This window comes from Hylobates moloch, unplaced genomic scaffold, assembly GCF_009828535.3.
Source record: "Hylobates moloch isolate HMO894 unplaced genomic scaffold, HMol_V3 SCAFFOLD_15, whole genome shotgun sequence".
NCBI classification, from domain to species: domain Eukaryota; kingdom Metazoa; phylum Chordata; class Mammalia; order Primates; family Hylobatidae; genus Hylobates; species Hylobates moloch.
This window is the reverse complement of record NW_026652290.1, coordinates 7,248,693-7,267,543: the sequence shown is the minus strand read 5'-3', so window position 1 is coordinate 7,267,543 and position 18,851 is coordinate 7,248,693. Positions and strand designations below refer to the sequence as shown.

General features: G+C 60.2%; 1 protein-coding gene and 1 pseudogene across 1 annotated transcript in view; one reads left to right on the top strand and one right to left on the bottom strand.

Annotated features, from left to right (window-relative positions):
* BAHCC1 (BAH domain and coiled-coil containing 1) overlaps nt 1-751 on the bottom strand; it is a 65,996-nt gene extending 65,245 nt beyond the window's left edge. The window contains exon 1 of the mRNA XM_058428355.1: nt 590-751. The gene's annotated coding sequence lies outside the window, so the exon portion shown is untranslated. The remainder of the gene's footprint in view (nt 1-589) is intronic.
* A 15,008-nt stretch (nt 752-15,759) lies between these two features.
* LOC116483788 (uncharacterized) lies at nt 15,760-18,522 on the top strand (annotated as a pseudogene).
* The last annotated feature ends 329 nt before the right edge of the window (nt 18,523-18,851 follow it).

Sequence of the window (18,851 nt, the reverse complement as noted above, 5' to 3'; positions counted from 1 at the left end):
CCCCGGCCCCTAGCTTCGGCCCGGAAGGCCCCTCAGGGCAGCGGCCGTGGGTACCACGACCCGGCCGGTTCCCCTCGCCGCGGACCGACCGGGCAGGGCCAACCCAGGACTGCTCCAAGGAGGGGAGCAGGGTAGGGGAGCGAATAGTTGGGGTTCGTTCGTGGGTCACCCAGAACTGGGCGCACGCTGGCGGCGCCCAGACTTCGCCGACTGTCCGCCCGGTGCCACCCGCGCAGCTCCCGCCAGACGCAGCCTGGCGGTCCGTCCTGTCTCGAGTATTTATCTTTAATGCTGGGTGTCGATCGAGACAACAAGCCCTCAGAGCAAAGCAAGGACGCATTACGGGGGGAATTTTAAACAGATCGATAAGATTTTTCAGAGGAAAAAAAATCGCTCATAGTCCATATTTTTTTAAGAAAAAAAAAGGCCTCGACATTTTAACGGATTTTGTTAAAAGGGAAGATATATACTTAACATCACAAGCCTGAATTTCTTTTGCTAAAAAAAAATGTAAAACCCCAAAGCCAGAATAAAAAATAATAACAAAAATACAAAAACAAAAAAAATGAAAGCAATTTCAGTTACTTACTGGAGGTTGTTTCCTGGATACAACTGAATGCAATACAATTAAATCAGTAAATGTGACTTTGTTTTGTATTCCTATTGGTATTTTCAATGTGCTGACTGTTGCACTGTAAATGCACCGCTTCCACAACAACGACTCTAGCGAGCCCATCCAGAGCGGCTCTCAAACCTGCAGCCTGGCGCGGCGAGCCACGGGCCCTGCATACTAATAAGCTCGTGCCACTCAGCCCGGAACAGCCAGCGCGCTGATTGGCCGCGCAGCCCTCCACGGCCTGGAGCTCGTGCCACTCATTCGGCGTAAACAGGTCTCCCAATAGGCTGGCGCCGGGCCAGGGAGCTGCCAATCAGGAAGCAGCGGGGCTACTACCAAGCCCGATGGCGCCTAATTCAAGCCCGGCGACTGCGCAGCTCCTCTGCGCAGATCATTGCTGCTGAATGGGAATGTGGTGGCGCAGGCGGGAGAGGGAGCTGGAGCGAGCGAGTGCGCGTTTCCCGGCGGAGGGGGAGGCGTAGACACAGACACACACACACATATATGTTTAATCCAGCAGGTCTAACGTTTCGCTTCTGCCGCACAGAAGGCCAAGGGAAGAAACACCACCACCCCTTAAGAGTAGCTGCTTTTTCTCCCTGGAATCTGTCTGGCAGGTGGCAGGTAGGCCAGACCTCCAAGCCAAGAGGCCTCCCCAGGTTGCCTGGCCCATCTACCGCTCCGAGGCTGCTGCCCGCCCGGACCCGAGCTCACGGATGCACGCACGCCCGCTGCTTGGGCAGCAAAAGCTTTGAATAGCCCGCCTGGCCCTCTCCTCCCCATGACCTGGGGATCAGACCCTGGGAGGTGAGTTCTGAGTCTCCAGCCGTCTACATTACTTGCTCTCAATTTTATCTCTCTCTGCCACGCTTTGCAACAGAGCAACTACTAAAATAAAAATCAGGGATTTATTGAGAAGACAAGGATTGCCCTTTCTTCATCTACGCCTAGATTTAGAAAACATTTTCAGTTTGATAATGGGGGAAGCGGGTATGGTGTGGTAGGTAAACCATGTATAGTATTTCTCAATGCTGCTCCCTGTCTGCTTATCTGCTAAATCCTCACTCCAACTAAAGCAAGCCACTGAACAATTTTTATCGTAATCAGATGCAAACCACTTCTAAAATATTCTGCAAACAAATATTTCTGTTAGAATTTGGTTTCCCACCCAAATGCTATTTATTCTCAGGGAGTCGAGGTGATGTCTTAGTGGCGATGGATACATTTATTTTTGCTCCTCTTTCTCCATGTGAATCTCTGCCTCCCCCTCTGGGGGAAAAAAGGATATTTAAACTAGAAGCCAACTGACAGATTCACACGCATTCGAAATTCTCCACCGTCTCATTCCGGCAGGGACACGAAAGAGTTAAACTGAAAGCCTGTTGTCTCTGTTTCCCCGCCCCCACTCCCGCTCCCGCGGGACCGCTGGGATTGGTTGGCACTCCGCCAGCGGACTGTCCATCACCGAGTGTAAACAAGACGCTGATTGGCTGTTGTCCAGTCCGCACTGGGCCTCCTGAAAAAAGCAATTACTGGCTTCGCGGTTTCAAGGCGGCCCGAGGCCGCTTGATGAAAGGAGATAAGCTGGGGACCGTTTCCAGGATCCCCGCGGGCCGACCGGGGCAGCCCGGGAGCCGAGGTGCGGCGGAGAGCCCGCGGATCAAAGGAATCTGGAGAGAAAGGGGAAGCGGGCGGCCGGCCCCGGCCGGCCTTCCCCCCTGCGGGCCACGCCGACCTGGGGTGGGGGGCTGCAGGCCGCGGGCGGGGACTCCGGGATTTCCCGCCTGCCTGAGTCGGGGCCTACGCCGGCGCCCGCTTCGGGCGGCGCGGCCGGGAGGGGAGCTCCGGAGAGCCCGGGGCTCGCAGGTAAGCGCCGGGGCACCGCGGGCCAGGCCGGGGGCGCAGGACAAGGCGCGGGGCCCGCCCCGGCTGGCTCGGGAGTGGCGGTCGCGCGGGTCCGGGTCCCGGCTCCGGCGTCTCCCGGCTCCGGCGGCCGGGACCCCCCGCGGCCGAGTCCCTGGCCAGGCCCCAGGCCGGCGCCTTCGGAAGCGACGTCTGGCGGGCCGCGGGGCCCGAGGGGGAGACCTGGGAAACGTAAATCCCCGAAGCGCGCGGAGAGCCGATTAGTGCGCTCCTATTCATTAGGCCGGGGGCGATTGAATTAGGTTCCTGGGCGCGGTCGCCGGCTGGAGGTGTCTGTGGCGCCGACCCCCGGGCTCTTGCCGTGGCTTCGGGAGGCTGGAGCAGCGAGCAGCGGCCCCAGCGAGTGTGTCGGGGAACCGGGTGCCTCCGGGTCCCGGCCCCGCGGGTACAGGCGGAGGCTGCCCGCTTCCAGCGTACACCGAGGATGGCCGGCCCGGCTCCGGAGAAATGGCGCTTGAGAAAGGAGGGGAGGGGAAGGTTCCCGGACCCTGGGCAGGGACCGGTCGCCGGGGACCCGCGGAGCCCTCCGGGGATGGAGAAGGCGCGCGAGCCCGAGCGCCAGGCTAACACCGTGGGGCCCAGTCTCTCCTGGCTCGGGTAAGTGGACGCGCCCCGAGGCCCCGGGTCCACGCTGGGCGCCCCTCACAGACGGCGCGTTTCCTACTCTCCTAAGGAACTGAGTTCCCATCACTGCTTCCGATGAGCCTGTTTCCGGATCAGGAACCTTTTTCAAGTTAATTTTTAAAGCCTCATTTGAATTTTTTAATATAGCAAAATACATATATGAGAAAAATCTTGGATCCAACAAAGAGAACACCGTGGCCACCCGTGGTGTCCCAGAAGTTGCTCTGAGCTCCCCGCGTCAGGGCAGGTGCTCCACCTCCAACCGCCCTGTGGGGGAAAGGGAGGCCCCAAGCTTCTGGGAGTCCTGGTCCCCTCCAGAGTGTGTTGGAAGGACAGCCGCTGGAAAGGCCCTTCAGAGCCCCTAAACCAGCCTCCCCTCCCCCGTGGGCAGATTGTTCGAGGGTCCTGGAGCCTGAATGGTGGGCTCTCGGCTTGCCCACCCCCATCCCCAGTCATCAATCACCATTTGAGAAATGCCCACTGCCAGGGACATGGGAGGGCAGAGGGTAGGTAGCTCGCGGGTGCGTGGCCTCAAGCTCCTCAAGCCGGTTTAGACTCTTCTGGCTCAGCCTCACCAGATTCCTAGGATGAGCACAGGCTTCAAATCCCCCAAGTGCTGGTCCCTTCGTGTCCCTGAAAGAGGCTGCTCGCGTGGGCAAAGGCCCCGAGGCGTCGAGTGCACCTTCCAGGGCAGTGCGGAAGCTCCCTGCCCTCCTCCTTCCTCCCCACTTCTGCCTCCTCCTCCCCCAGTTTTCACTTAAAACAAATTCTAGTGGGCTTTTTTTTTCAGTACTGTTTCAAAACAGTTGTTACAGCAAATAACTGCAGGCGGGTCTGCTGGACGCGGCGGAGAGGGGCTGGCAGCTGCCCAGCACAGGCGCCTGGCCGCTGGGCAGCTCCCGCAATACCAAAATAAGCTCCCGAGTTCCCCTGGAAGACTTGGGCCGCCGGGAGCTCAGGCTGGCGATCTGCTTGGAGGAAACCTCCCTAGTTTCCTTTTTTACTCTTCCTGCTGTCCAGAGCTAACAAATGTTTTTAATTTTAGAGGAACATGGTGTGGGGATCTGCAGACTCGCCTTCCACTGGGGAGAGGGCCAGGGAGGGGACAGAGGGGGAGGAAAGGAGAGGGGATAATAAACCCGAGGTCAGTCTCGATGCTGGAGGGCCTAGGTCTCTGAAGTTCCTGCAGCTTTACAGATGAGTGGGCTGCAAGTGAGGCTAGGCCTGTGGACACCCAGTGGGGCCTGGAACAGTGCCAAGAGTGGCCTTAAACCCCACCTTGATCCCTCTCCAGCAGGATCTGGGGGTCACTTCCATGGGCTGGCAGACACCACTCCAGATTTGCCCTCTGGTCTAGGGAGAAGATAAGGCCCACCCCACATAGCCAGCTGCGCTCCACCACCTGGCAGGCTGGCTCCCACACCACCCTCTAATGCACACTGTATTCACACACTTGTGCACAGTCTTGAATGTGTGCACACACGTCTGCCTGCACACACTCATGTGCATCACTTGGAAGTGTACACACACCCAAACCCACAGCACAGGTGGGCAGACAGGTGAGCCTCGTGCAGCATGTCACACTCCCACATGCATAAGACATGCGTGCAGAGGCATATTGCACACGCAGAGGCACTCCCGAGAACCGCCTTCTCCCAGCCTAGGGGCCCCTGTTCCCCCAGAACCGAGCCCAGCCCTGGAGCTCCCTCCAGCACTCCTCTCCCAGCCCCACGGTCCCCGAGAGCAGTAGATGTAGGTCTCCCGGCTCCCAAACCACTGAGATCCTGCTCTGTCTGAAATCATCATATAAATAATTATTTTTTTAATACAAGGGGGTGGGGGTGTCAGGCAAGTTACATGAAATTGTGAATTAGCTGCTGCTCCAAATAAATGCCTGCTTCGGCCAGAGAACAGCCGCGCTGCGCCCCAATAATCGTGTGTTGGGTGTCTGTCCATTGTTCCCTGGGCCATGAGTCAAAGGGCAAATTAGAAACAATTTCTTGACGACAAAAATTGACTCTAATTCTTCCCACCAGAGGCGCAGGGGGACAAGTCCAGAGGCCAGGCCTGAGGCTGGGGCTGGCGGCAGGAGGGGTAGGCGGGGTGGAGGTGGGAGGCCTAAGATGGTTCACAGCCCAGAGACCTCCCTCAACCGGAGGGCAGCAGCAGCTCACCCCCACCCCAGAATCAGTGTTCCAGAGGACAGCTGGAGGCGGGGGGTTAGGAACAATCCCACTCCTTCCCGGAAGAGGTCCTGACCCCCCACCCCACCCCACCCATCTGCCTGTATTAGCCCCTCTGCTATCGACTGGGGCGAGTCCTTTTCATGAGGGCCTTGCCTGGTGCCTGGAGGGAACAGGCTGTGGGGGAAAGGTCCATGTGTTCCCCCCTCACCTCCCCTGCTCAGTGGTGTGGCCTCTGGCTCTGAGGAGGATCGGGAAGCCCCGGGGTCTGTGCCTTGGAGTGGGGGACAGCCTTTTCTCTGCCACAGCTTCTACCTTTGGGGGCTTACCCTTCGTAGGAGCAGAACTGTTGCGGAGGGGAAGAGGACGGCGAAGGCTCCGAAGGGAAGGGGGCTGCCCCCACTGAAAACGAAGCTTCCAGTCACAGCCCCTTCATTATTTATCAGGACTCAGAGGATGAGGTGGCAGGGGAGGGGGCTGCATGGAGGGAGCACTCGCACCCCTGTCCCCATCGCCTGCCCCCTCCCAACCAGGCCTGGGCTGAGGCCCAGGGTAAGGGGGCTGAGGCAGGCCACAGAGGAGCAAGAGTTGTCAGGGGCCAGACCTGGGTAGGAGGATTGTCCTCCAGGCACACACGGCCCCCAGCCCGGCGCCCTGGGCTCTCCCTCCTTGGGCACTCCCAGAAGGTCTCCGGCTCCAGCCCAAGCAGGGAGCCAGGTTGGGGGTGTGGGAAGGCAGAAGTCCCAGGAATCCTGGGGGAGGCTCAGGTTGTACCTGCAGGCCACAGTCTCCTCGACAGACCTCGGGATGAGGTTGTAAGTGTTTTAAAGAAACGAGAGCAGCAGAGGAGAGAGACTCAGAAGCCCGTGGCACGGCTTTGTGGGCGTCCCCTCCAGCGAAGGGGGCTCCATTGCTGCAGTTGCCGGTTTTGTCCAACCAGGTCAGGAGGCTGCCCGGCCCCCTTTCCACTCTCAAAGTTGCTTGTTAAACACAGAGTCATAATTTGTGGCTAAATATAACCAGTGTGTTCTCACGGAAAGTATAATTCAGGGTGCTCGTTGTATGAGGTTATCAACGAGACCCATCTGGGTTAAATTAAAGTGATTTTCATAAAGGGCAGAAGCGCCCCTTTGCCTGGTTTCCCCTGCCTTTTTATTAGTGACAGTGTGATTGTTGCAATTATTAGAGGGGATCAAGGAAGGTGGGAGTTGCCAGGGACCCCCAGGCTGAGAAGGGAGCCTCTCAGCCCCCCCTCCACTCACCATTGTTCTGCTGCCCCTCCAGCCTCCTGGTCACTGTCACCTCCTCTGCGGCTGGAGGGCTGGAGAAAGACCCAGGAGCCCTGGGAATCTCCACCATGCCAGGCTGCCTTCCCTAAAGGCCGGCTCCTTCCCCACAGGCAGTCAGTCTGGGGGTGGACCTGGAGGGGCAGGGTTCTCTGGGAATCTCTGGGCCAAGGGATGCGCTTTGGGGATCCGCTGGAATAAAGAGTAATCGGTTTTCCCCACAGGAGGTTGACCCCAAACAGCCCTCAGGCTTCCTGCCCACGAGGATGAGGACAGGAAGCCAGACCCGGGAGAGAAAGCCCAGATCAGACAGATGGGGGTTGGGAGGGCCTAGTGGCTGAAACTGCCCTGCCTGGGGACAATGCTCAGGCAGAACCAATCCAAATGAGGGCACTGCTTATGTGGTCCTTCCGGGAGCATCCTCCAAGGCAGAGCCTGGCTTCGGGCCCTCCCTGCAAGGACACCTGCCTCCACTCCCTGCCAGACCAGGCCTGGCTGCAGGGGCGGAGGGGCGGCAGGGCTGCCTGTCTCCACTGTTTGGCTGTGTTTACACGTGTTGCTGTCAGGGTGTCTGGACAGTGGGGGTCAGGGGGCCTCCCGGGCCCAGACTTCCCCAGGCCTATTCTCACACCGGTGAGAGGGCCCTAGGGGAAGGGTGCGGGCTGGGTGGTGGGGCCAGGCCAGCTGAGACCTACAGGACCGTGGAGCATTTAGGTCTCCCACTCAAGCCCACCTGGTCCTCTGAGCCTCAGTTACAGAGCCCAGGCAACACGAGGGCAGGGCCCAGCCCCTTATCACCCATCCTCAAGGCAGGCAGGAACCATGAAGGCAGCTTCCACCAGGGGTTCCTTTAGCCCCCACCCTCCAAAATCCCCAGACCCTGCCAGGCCTCACCCTGCCAGCATCGTGGCCCCAGCTGAGGGCTCCCAAGGGCGGGTGCTGCCAACACAAGCAGGAGGCCTCAGGGCATCCCGCAGGGCACACACCAGGTCGCTCTGGGCTCCCACGCACCTCCCAGACCCAGCTCTCGGGTGGGTCCTGGCCCACAAACCCCCACACCCCACCCCTGAGATGTGCCCACCTGCCCTCCAGCCCTGCGGACTTTTCTCCCTCTTGGCCATGGCTCCCATGGGGAGGCTGCAGGCCCTCCCTGGGCTGGACCAGAGGGGACAGACTGTCTCTCCCCCGCGACTTCTGGGGGCACTGGAGTCCTTGGCTTGGTTACCTTCAGCATTTATAGCCCTACAGTAAGTTATTCCTTGGAGTTCTCACAGAGCTGCATGGGCCTGCGGCAAAGCCCTCACCTCCAGCCCCTGGACTACCTGACTGCTGCCTCCCTCCTGGCTCCAAACACGGCCACCGCCTCTTTTGTTAACAGGACAGTTGATCCATTAAATTAAAAATCATTCAATAGATTCATTTTTTTTTCTGGCCTGCACAAATACTATTCCATCTCAATTCATGAAGCATCGGTACCCGCTGCAGGGGTGATTCCCTAGGTGGGAGAGGGGTTTCGGGGAAAGTGCCCCCAAAGGGAGAGTCCCCAGAAATCCCTTTCCAAACAGCCATGGCAGGAAGGCCGGAGGAGCCAGGCCAGGGCCCAGACCCACGCAGCCGCCCGCTCTCCCGGCCACTTCCGCCGGGGCCTTTCCGAGCGAAGTCTATTAGGGCCGGGTCTCTGCGCCTCCCCTACCCCGGGTCCGGGCAATACGCAGCCCCGACTACCGTCTTCGGCCCGGGGGAAGCGCAGACACACACTGGAGGCATTTTCTTCCCTCCGGAATTGATTGGTTTTTGTTTTTAATAGCAAGACTTTTCCAAGCAAAAAGTCTCCTGAGGCGGGTGGTAAAAAAATCAAAGCCTCTACATCCAAGCCCGGAACAAAAGCCCTTTGGAAATCCCGCGGCGAGATGGGCGGCCGAGCGCGCCCGGGACCCGCGTCGGGAGAAGCCGCGCAGCGCCTACCGCGGGGGTCGAGTCCTGGCGGCCCCACCTGCTCCGGAGTCAGCCCTGTCCCTCTGTCTGGGGAGGCGGCCGGAGGCGCCATCACCGCAAATTTATGGCCCGGGTGACGCGCTTCCTACTCCCACAGTGGGGCCCGGTGACATTAAACAGAAAATTGACGAGAGCGGAGCGAAACCGAATCCCTTTCCCACCAGGCCCGTCCCCCTCGCTTTTCGGGGAGGGGATCAGGGACGGGAGGAAGGGCGTCCCCGAGTTTGTGCGCTCGGGAGCCCGTGCTGGAGGCTTCTCCCAGATTCCGGAGCCCAGGCCGAGTGCTGGGGGCGCGCGACCCCACCGGACCGCACCCCTTCGCCGGCCGCATTTCGGGCGGAACCTCGGCTCCCGTTCCACGCGCCCAGGGGGCGGCCAGGCAGAGTGGGGCCCCGCAACCGGGTCGCTCCGGCTCGGAGGGCCCAGGCCAGATGAGACTCCGACGCGCCCTCGGCCCTCCTTCCGCGCCCCAGCTCCGGGGAGCGCCCCGCTGCCTCCAGCACAGCGAGGGAGGGAGGACCCCGGCTGCCCAGCCCCCACCCTCGCCGCCGCGCCCCGCCCCCGGCCGGCGCAAGTGGGAGCAGAGAGCGAGTGACCAGCGGGGCGCGCCTGGGTGGCTGCCGGGGGTCGCTCCTCTGGCCTCGAGCGCCCGCTCCCTCCGCCCCCCGGCGCCTCCTGGCACCGAACCCGCCGCGCCGCCGCGTCCTTAAAAGCGCCGCCTGCTCTGCTGGCCTTTGTCCGCGCGGCAGGGAAGGTCACGCCGGGGGGGCGAGGGGGGGCGGTGGCGCGGGGACAGCGACACTGCCGGGCGCCGGCATACCCCCTACCCCCTCCTCCACCCCTCCGGGCACTTGCCGCGGCCCTGCAGGCCTTAGTCTTGTTGCACTTGTCCTGTGGTGCTGGGGTACACGGAGCCAAGACCAGGGCCGGCGCATGTGCTTCTCAGAGAAGAATCCAGGGAGCCCTGTGGGGGCTGCTTGGGGAAATGATGCTGTCATCCCCACGCCCCAGGTGCTCAACAGGGAGAATAAAGGAGCCCTGGCCTGTGGGAGGCAGCCCCGGGGGACGGACAGAACCCTGGTTCAGAGCCCAGAGAGGGCATTGGAGGGCCAGGCCTCAGCCAACTCCATTCCTCCCCTCTCTGGCCTGCGTGGGCATCGGGGGCATCGTGGGTACCAGATCCTACCCTGCCTGCTCAACCCTCTAGATAGCCTGGGACACAGAGGGCATGGTGGCCATGCCCATTTTACAGATGAGCAGAAGGAGACTGTGCGAGCAAATAACGTGCCCTTGTTCACACTGAGGGCCTGGGTGCGCAGGCTCTGGATTCTTCTGGAAAACTAGTACTAGGGTTGGCTGGCTTTTGGGCCTGGGACAACCCTAAGGCTCATGGCTGGGGCAGACATGATGCATCCCGACTTCTACCTTGTAGACCAGGAGCAGAACAAAATGGGCCTCATGACCAGCCATTGGACGTCTTGGCCACAGCACCCACCGAAAGATGTGTCAGGGTCCAGCTCTCCCTGGGAAACCCCTCCGAATGCTCCTGGCCAGCCTGTTTCTCTGGGATGAGGCCCCAGCAACGCAGATCGCAGCCTGCAGCAGGGGGGAACTGCTAATATATGGCAAAAGTCTGGAAACGAGATTCCAAAAGGTCACGTTGGACTGGAACCAACAAGATTACGTTGAACAGGCTGGATGTGAACCTCCACTTTCAGGTTCAAAAATCAGTTGTAAAAATGCAGGCAGCTTCCCGCTGAAGACTTGCTGGGCCAAGCTGCAGCTGTCTGCACCACTCAGGCAGCTCATCCACCCCCTTCTCCCCAGCACAGGCCCCCTTGTGAATTTCCCTGAGCCCCAGCAGCTGAGCCTGCGCCCTGGGGTGGGAGTGGGGGATCCCGGGATGTCTGACCCGCTGTCTCTGATGTCAGGCCAGCTGGGGGAGGGGATGCAGCTGGGGACAGCAGAGAATGGGGTCCTTGTGCCACTGTCATAAGGCCCGGAGCTTCCATGAACACGGCTTTGTCTGCACCCATACCCCGTGGTGACCATGGGACCAGGGAATCAGTGGGCCTCTGAACAAGAGGGGCGTGCAGAGTGGCTTTTTGGCCTCAGTTAACTCTTAAATGAGTGTCAGAGGCACTGTCTTCCCCGAGCTATGCACCTCGTGCCTGGAAGCCTTAGGGCCACACGGAAGGGTGGAAATCAGTTTCAGGTCCCGAGGTCTGGAACAGCTTTGTTAAACCCAGTTTTTTTCCTATGAAAATGGCTGCAGACACTGGGGGATGGAGAGGGTGGCCCTGATCCCGATGACTCTGACATGCTTGGCCTTCCCTAGAGATTCCTGCTCCCAGCCCAGGCCCAGATGGCAACAGAAGCTCATGGTGAGTACACCCCAGTCCTGGTCTGGCTCCAGCATGCACCACATTGCTGGGGAGGTCTTGGTAGTCCAGAGGAGGTAGCCCCCACCCTGGGCATCCATCCACCCAGGCCCCAGCTCCCTCGGGAAGACCCAATTACAGAAGGGAGAAGTATGTGGAGACCTTTGGCTGAGGTTGGGGGACCCGGAAGCTGGAGGTAGTGCACCTGGGTATAGTATGATGGGTTGACGGGTGGGTTTTATTCTCTTTTTTAGGATTTTCTATATTTTTCAAATTTCCCTTTTGAAATGTATTCATTTTGCAATCAGAAAACAAAACAGGCCGGGCATGGTGGGTCACACCTGTGACCCACTCAGCACTTTGGGAGGCTGAGGCGGGTGGATCACCTGAGGCCGGGAGTCCCAGACCAGCCTGGCCAACTTGGTGAAACTGCGTCTCTACTAAGAATACAAAAATTAGCCAGGCGTGGTGGTGGGCACCTGTAGTCCCAGCTACTTGGGAGGCTGAGGCACGAGAATCACTCGAACCCAGGAGGTGGAGCTTGCAGTGAGCTGAGATGGCGCCACTGCACTCCAGCCTGGGCGACAGAGAAAGACTCCGTCTCAAAAAAAAGAAAACAAAACAAACCAATGAACACTACTCCAAACAAATGTCCAGGCCCAGAGATCACAGGCTGCGAGGTGGGCTCTGTCCCCATGTCCCCAGCCACACCGCTGGGGAACCCACAGGGTGCCAGGCCCCCTCAGCCCTGTCCCTGCCCCACAGGCCCCTGGAGTGATTGTAGGCTCTGGACTGCCTCAGTTTGCCCACAGCCTCCCCTAGGTGCCCGGGGAGCCACTGGCCAGCCTCCGGTTGCACTCCACTTAGGGCTTGACGGGGAAACAAACCAGCCTTGAACGCCTTCCCATGCCTCAAAACGCCAGGGTGCACAGTGAGGGGAGCCCTGGCCAGATGGCACAGACGGCATTCCTGCCCGTGAGAGGCCCAGGACCCCGGGGAGCCAGAGGAGCAGGGTGCCCGCAGCGTCCAGGCAAATGGGCCCAGGCCCCCAGACACCCAGCTGAGGCCAGCCTCCCCCACAGCAGTTTGGAGCCCTGCCCTGGAGGGGGGGCAGCTCGCCCAGTGTGGGGGTGATGAGCCACCAGGTGATGAGGCTCCTGGGCAGGGCTGGACCCCCTTTTGGACCCCCCTTCCGATTTCTGCACCTCTGAGTCTTGCCCACGCTACAGCCTAACCTTGCCATGGCCAAGGGGCAGCGGGGCAACTGCCCTCACCAAGCTCGCCCTGGGACAGCTGCCTCACTCGGAGGAAGCTGGGTTTTGCCGAATTTTCTGCATGATGTGGCTCCGTGGGCTGGGGGCCACTTGCCTCCCTGCACCTGTCCCAGGACCCCGGGCTGCAAGCTGGAAACCCCGTGGGGGCGAGTGGAGCCCGGGGACTCCACAGGAGAGGGTCCTGTGTGACAAGCGGCTCCAGGGGACACGGGCTTGCAAACATGGGGGCTGGGGTGGGGTCAAGGTATGAACAGCGCAGGCCTAGAAGCCTCGGACTCTGAGGGGCAGGAAAGAGTCCCCAACACGGAATCAGAGAAGGAGCCCAGGGTGGGGGGAAGAGGAAATGGGCACAGTGGGCGCTGCCATCCCTCCTTGGGGCACATTTCCTCCCCGCCCTGACCAAGAGGAGGGGACCCTCCTTCCTCCAGAAAGGACTTCTCCGAGCCCAGGACACACGAGGAAAGCAAGGCTCAGTCACCAGGAAGCCCTCACTCCCCATCAAGGCCACCAAACGGGAAGAAGGGGAGCCAGGATTTGATCCCAGACTTCCCTCCCAGCCTGCATGCTGCTGCACTACCCAACCCTGAGGACCCCAAGAACCTCCGAGAATGTGGGATTTTGGTTCTGAGCCTCCACGGGGGCCCTTGGTGGCCTCTGGTTCAGGACAACCAGAATTGGCCCAGACAGCCGAGCAGCCAAGGGGCAGGCTTTGTGGAGTGTGAGGGTCTGTCCTCCCCCATGGCCAGAAGCAGAGCCCACCCCTCAAATGCAGGTGGGGTGGGGCAGGGGCTCCAGCTCCGTCATCTGGCTCCAGTGAGCCTGCCTGCTCCTGCTCACCTGCACAGGAGGCTGAGGGTGGGGCCCTGGGGGAGGGGCTGCCCCAGGCTGTAGTGTCTGGGAGAGCTGGGGGTGGGGAGGGGACAGGCAGGGGCAGGCAGATGGCCCTCCTGCCTGGCCCTCGCTGCCCAGGTCTTGCTGCCTCCCCCTGTTGGGTGATTTAGATGATTATAGACCTGAGGTCCCACCAGGTGTATTGGCTCATGCCTGTAATCCCAGCACTTTGGGAGGCTGAGGTGGGTGGATCACTTCAGGTCAGGAGTTCGAGGCCAGCCTGGCCAACGTGGTGAAACCCCATCTCTACTAAAAATACAAAAATTAGCTGGGTGTGGTGCCGCGCACCTGTAGTCCCAGCTACTCAGGAGGCTGAGGCAGGAGAATCGCTTGAACCTGGGAGGTGGAGGTTACAGTGAGCCGAGACAGCACCACACCCCACAGCCTGCAGCCTGGGCGACAGAGCGAGTCTGTCTCAAAAAAATAAAAATAAATAAATAAATAAACCTGAGGTGCAAAGTTTAAAGGTTTGGGTGACACATCAGAGGCAGGCCTGGGGAAGAGGTGTCTGTCCCACCCTCCCAGACCACATCCTCCAAGGGCTTGGGCCCCGGGGATGCTGGGTGGCCCCTTGGAACTGTGAGGAGCTGACACATGGGTGGGGACCAGAGGAGGGGCCGTGGAGAGCCCTGGTGAGGATGTGGGCGCTGGTGGGGACTGCCTGGTGTGTGATGGGGACAGGCACAGGCTTGGAGATGGCCCACACCCGAGACAGTGGGCTCCTGGGGCCACCTCTTCTCCACACGGCGGCAGCAGGTCTAGCTCGGGCCTAACAGCCCAGCCATCCCTGAGAGCCGGCGCCGAGGGTGCAGCAGCTGCCTCCTCTGCCGACCCGCCGGATGGTCGCCATCCTGCCAGGAGCTCCCATGCCCATCGCCAGAGAGGGAAATGCTCCTTGGTCTCAGGAGGCAGCGGGGCCCGGGACTCACATGGATCTGGGCCCTTAGAAGACAGAGGTCGGGGGAGATTTGAGATGGAGGCGAGAGAGGCCACGTGGAGATGAGGCAGAGACGGGAGTGACACGGCCATGTCCACGGGATGCCTGGGGCCACCAAACACCAGAAGAGGTGGGAAGAACCTCCCCTGCAGCCTGCGGAGAGAGGACAGTCCTGCCGACAGCTCGATTTTGGTTCTGGACACCAGGACCGGGACAGAATAAACTTCTGTTGTTTGCAGCTGCCCCATTTGTGGTCCTTTGTTAGGTGGCTCCAGACATAATCCCAGCACTGGCCTGGCCCAGCCCGTGGGCAGCTGTCCCCAGCCCGGCGGAGGGTGTGGCTGTGATGTTACCCCCAGGAGATCCAGTACCCCAGTCTCCGTCTGAGCCGCCATCGGGCTGTGGGGCGCCTGCTAGCCTGTGGCAGAAGGACCAGGACCTGGGGGCCGGCAGGGAGCAAGGGCTGAGCGAACCGGCTGGGAGGAAGGACTGAGGCCACATTGGTGTCCGGGGGGATTCGGATATCACCAGTGTGGAGTCTGGGGGCGTTCTGACTGGCTTTAGACAGAAATTTCTTTTTCTCTCTGGAAACGGCGGCGGTGGGCCCGCGTGCAGGGGAGCGTGGACCTGGAACTCGGGGAGCCCTGGGTTCTGCCTCATCCCCTACATCCCTGCGGGGCCACGTCCACTCACCGAGGGGTTCTTGCCACCTTGACTGAGGGTGGCCGGGCACCAGCACCTTCGCAGGTTTGCCCAGCACCTCGGCATGGGGTGGGGGGGATGCAGAGTTCTGTTTTATAGAGAAGGGAACTGAGGCACAGGGAGATGACAGCTCGCCGCTGGTGCTGACCATGGGCTCACCCTGCCCGGCCGCCCGTTGCAGCCCCTGCCCTCCATGACGAACATGCTCATGTTTCCTGGCTGCCCTCGGACCCGATTCCCACCCCCCTAGCTAAACAAGGGAGACCTTGGTGTGAGTTCTCCTTTTTCCTTTCTGGAAGGAACGGCAGACTGTGGACGTGCTCCTAGAGATGGGAGGTCAAAATGATCAACGTCTAGGGTCCCTTCATCTCAGAGGGTCTCGAGTCACCTCATTTAAAGGTAGGAAACTGGGGATCCTGGAGCCTCCCCTGCACCCCAGATGCTTCTGGGCCCTTGAGAACTTGCCCTGAGCTGTCACCTGACCTAGACTCCCAGCCACTTTCAGGGCACAGAGAAACTGCCCCTACTCTGAAAATGTGGAGACCGGGACCCAGAGAGGTAGAGTGACTTGCCCATGGCCACACAGCCTGTGAAGGATGACCAGGTTTGGTCTCCGCCAGCTCTTCTGGCTCTGCTCCTGCAGTCACAGCCACCACCCCTGAGGCTTGCCTGGGGCGTGGGGGGTGGAGAGTGGGAGTGAGGAGTAGTGGGAGTGGGGGTAGGGAGTGGGGGGAGAGCGGGGGGGGATGGGGGAGTGGAGGGGAGCAGGGGGGGTGGGGTGGAGCGGGAGGAGGGGGGTGGCCGGGAGGGGGTGGGGAGAGCGGGGGGGAGCTGGGGGGATGTGGGAGAGTGGGGAGGATGTGAGGGGAGGCAGAGGGGAACAGAGGGGTGGGGGGAGCAGGGGGGTGGAGGGGTGGGGAGCGGGGGGACACAGCCAGGTGCATGTTATGAGCTCCAGGGCAGCGACCCAGTCCATTTGTCCTTTTCGAAGTGTGGCCTGGGACACCTCCCATCCAGCCATACGCCGCCCAGGACTGGCTCAACACCTCCACCCACCACTGCTGATTCACCCATGACATGTCACCTCCCACCTGCCACTGCTGGCTCACCCGTGACACCCCAGGCAGCTCAGATGCCCAGCAGGTCCTGATGGTAAGAGGGAGGCAGGAACCTATCCTGTCTGGGACCTGGGCGTTGCTGGGCGCTGGAGAGACCTGGGACCTCAACCACGCTGAGAGCTGGCCTGTCATACAGGCGGTGCCTGGCAGATGTGGGTGGGCTCCGCAGGCCCCTGGCAGCCCACTCCTGCCTTCTTGCCATCCCTCCTGGGAGTCTCCTGGCCAAGGAGGACTCGAGGACTGTCCCACCTGTGCCCAGGGCTCACTGTGGCTCCCTTCAGCGGGGCTCTGCTCTCTCCCCGCCTGCTTCCCCTCCAGCTCCCGGGCTCTGCCCCAGCATCCCCCCGAGCCTCTCCCATTCCTGGCCCCAGCCTGGCCAGGGATCCCAGAGGATGCCTTCGTCAGCCCAGCCCCTTGCCTGGTGGATCACCACTCCTGTCTCCTGCTGCTCTGCCCCCTGCCCCAGGCCTGGGAAACCTGGGAGGACCCTCAGGGAGGGTCAGGGATGTGTGACGCCAGCAGGAGGCCTACAAATTCCCTGGCAGGAAGCACACTGCACAGGGAGCCTGCCGCCATGCTGCCACCCTCATGCCCCTGCGGGGCCGCTGGGAGGGATGCCTAGGGCGGGGCGGGCAGTGGCTGCCATAGGGGAGGTGCTCTGGGCAGTGCTGTTCCCTGAGAAACTGCAGCCCCAAGGGTCCTAGGCAGGGCCTGGCCTGATTGGGGTTGAGGGGGAGGTAGGGTGGGCGTGCCCTATGATGTGGGGCCTGCTGCGCCCTGGGGAGGGGACCCAGTGCAGTGGTGCCCAAGTTCCAGCATTCAGACTGCCTGGGAGCCCTGAGACTCCCTGACCCAGCAGAACACCCCATCCTGGGTGGAGGGGAGAGTGAGGTGGGCCAGAAAGCCCACACAGGCAACTGAGACCCTCCCCACCTGCTACCGCATCTGCTTGGGCCCAGGAATGGAGGGGCCGAGGCAGACCCCTCAGCATACATGCTGAACCCTGATGTGTAGCCGCCCACACACCATGAGCCCAGATTCTGGCATTCAGTATTTTTTCTGACATCAAAGAGAGTCTTGGCCGGGCACGGTGGCTCACACTTGTAATCCCAGTACTTTGGGAGGCCGAGGCAGGTGGATCACCTGAGGTCAGGAGTTCGAGATCAGCCTGGCCAACATGGTGAAACCCCGAAATACAAAAATTAGTCAGGCATGGTGGTGGGCGCCTGTAATCCCAGCTACTCGGGAGGCTGAGGTGGGAGAATTGCTTGAACCCGGGAAGTGGAGGCTGCAGTGAGCCGAGATTGTGCCACCTACACTCCAGCCTGGGTGACAGAGCAAACTCTCTCTTAAAAAAAAAAAAAAAAAAGACCGGGGCCTGGCGTGGTGGCTCACGCCTGTAATCCCACTACTTTGGGAGGCCGAGGCGGGTGGATCACCTGAGGTCAGGAGTTTGAGACCAGCCTGACCAACACGGAGAAACCCCATCTCTACTAAAAATACAAAAAATTAGCTGGATGTGGTGGCGGGCACCTGTAATCCCAGCTACTTGGGTGGCCAAGGCCGGAGAATCGCTTGAACCAGGGAGGCAGAGGCTGGCGAGACCACACCATTGCACTCCAGCCTGGGCACCAAGAATGAAACTCCATCTGAAAAAAAAAAAAATACTGAGCCAGCCCACGTGTGTCATTTCATTTCTGGTGGACTCTTCCCGATGTTAATTTCACTTGAGATATTTATGCATGTGCTCATGTGAACACACACGTGCATCAGCACACACTGGCCTGCTCAGGCACACACCTGCAAGTGCTGCTTCCAGCCTCCTGCCTCGAGGCCGGCCCAGCTGCCTGCCTGTGGAGTGGGCTCTCCCCACGGGGCAGATGGACTAAGATGAATGCTCGTTAAGCCCCCCAGAAGTTGCCTGGCTTGGCACTCTCTGCAGTGTCTGAGGTGGGGCTCAGTCGCCCATTTGACAGATGGAGAAACTGATGCTTAGAGATGTGGAGTGAGTGCGTGAGGCCAAGCTGCAAAAGGCAGAGCCCCCGACTCCCCCAGCGCCCCCGGAATCCCCCAGCCCCACCCACTCCCCCAGCCCCACCAGCACCTGCTCACCACCCTCCCCAAACTCAAATTGCACCCACCCCAGCTTCAAGGCTTGGTTGGGGTTCCCTTTTCAGTCAAGGTACAACATCCAGGCGGTAAAATGCTCCCATCGGCCTGGCGCAGTGGCTCACGCCGGTAATCCAGTACTTTGGGAGGCCAAAGTGGGCGGATCACGAGGTCAGGAGTTCAAGACCAGCCTGGGCAATATGGTGAAAAAAATTAGCTGGCCGTGGTGGCACATGCCTGTAATCCCAGCTACTCAGGAGGCTGAGGCAGGAGAATTGTTTGAACCCAGGAGGCGGAGGTTGTAGTGAGCCGAGATTGCGCCACTGCACTCCAGCCTGGGTGACAGAGCAAGACTCCATCTCAAAAATAAATAAATAAATAAATGCTCCCGTCTTTGGGCTGCAAGCTCCACATGTCTCACCCGTGAGATTCTCGTGCAGCCCTTGGGTCTTCAACCAGCACTCCAAGCCCTGACCAGGGTCTGCTGCTAAGGCCCACTTGGTAGCTTCACCTTCCTCAGGCCTCGGTCCTATCTTGCTGCTTGAGTTCAGCATCATGCCTGGGAGATTCATCCGGGTTGCCACACGCATCAGTGGCTCCTCTTTGTTGCTGAATTATATTCCATTGTAGGAATAAACCACAGCAAGCTGACCCAGCCTCCCACTGATGGACGTTTGGGTTATTTCTGGTTTGGGGCTTGTTGAATGGTGGCACCCAAAAGATGTGTCCACCCAGATCCTATGAAAGGGACCTTCTTTGGAAAAATAATCTTTGTAAATGTCATTAATTAATGACATTTAATTACAGACTGA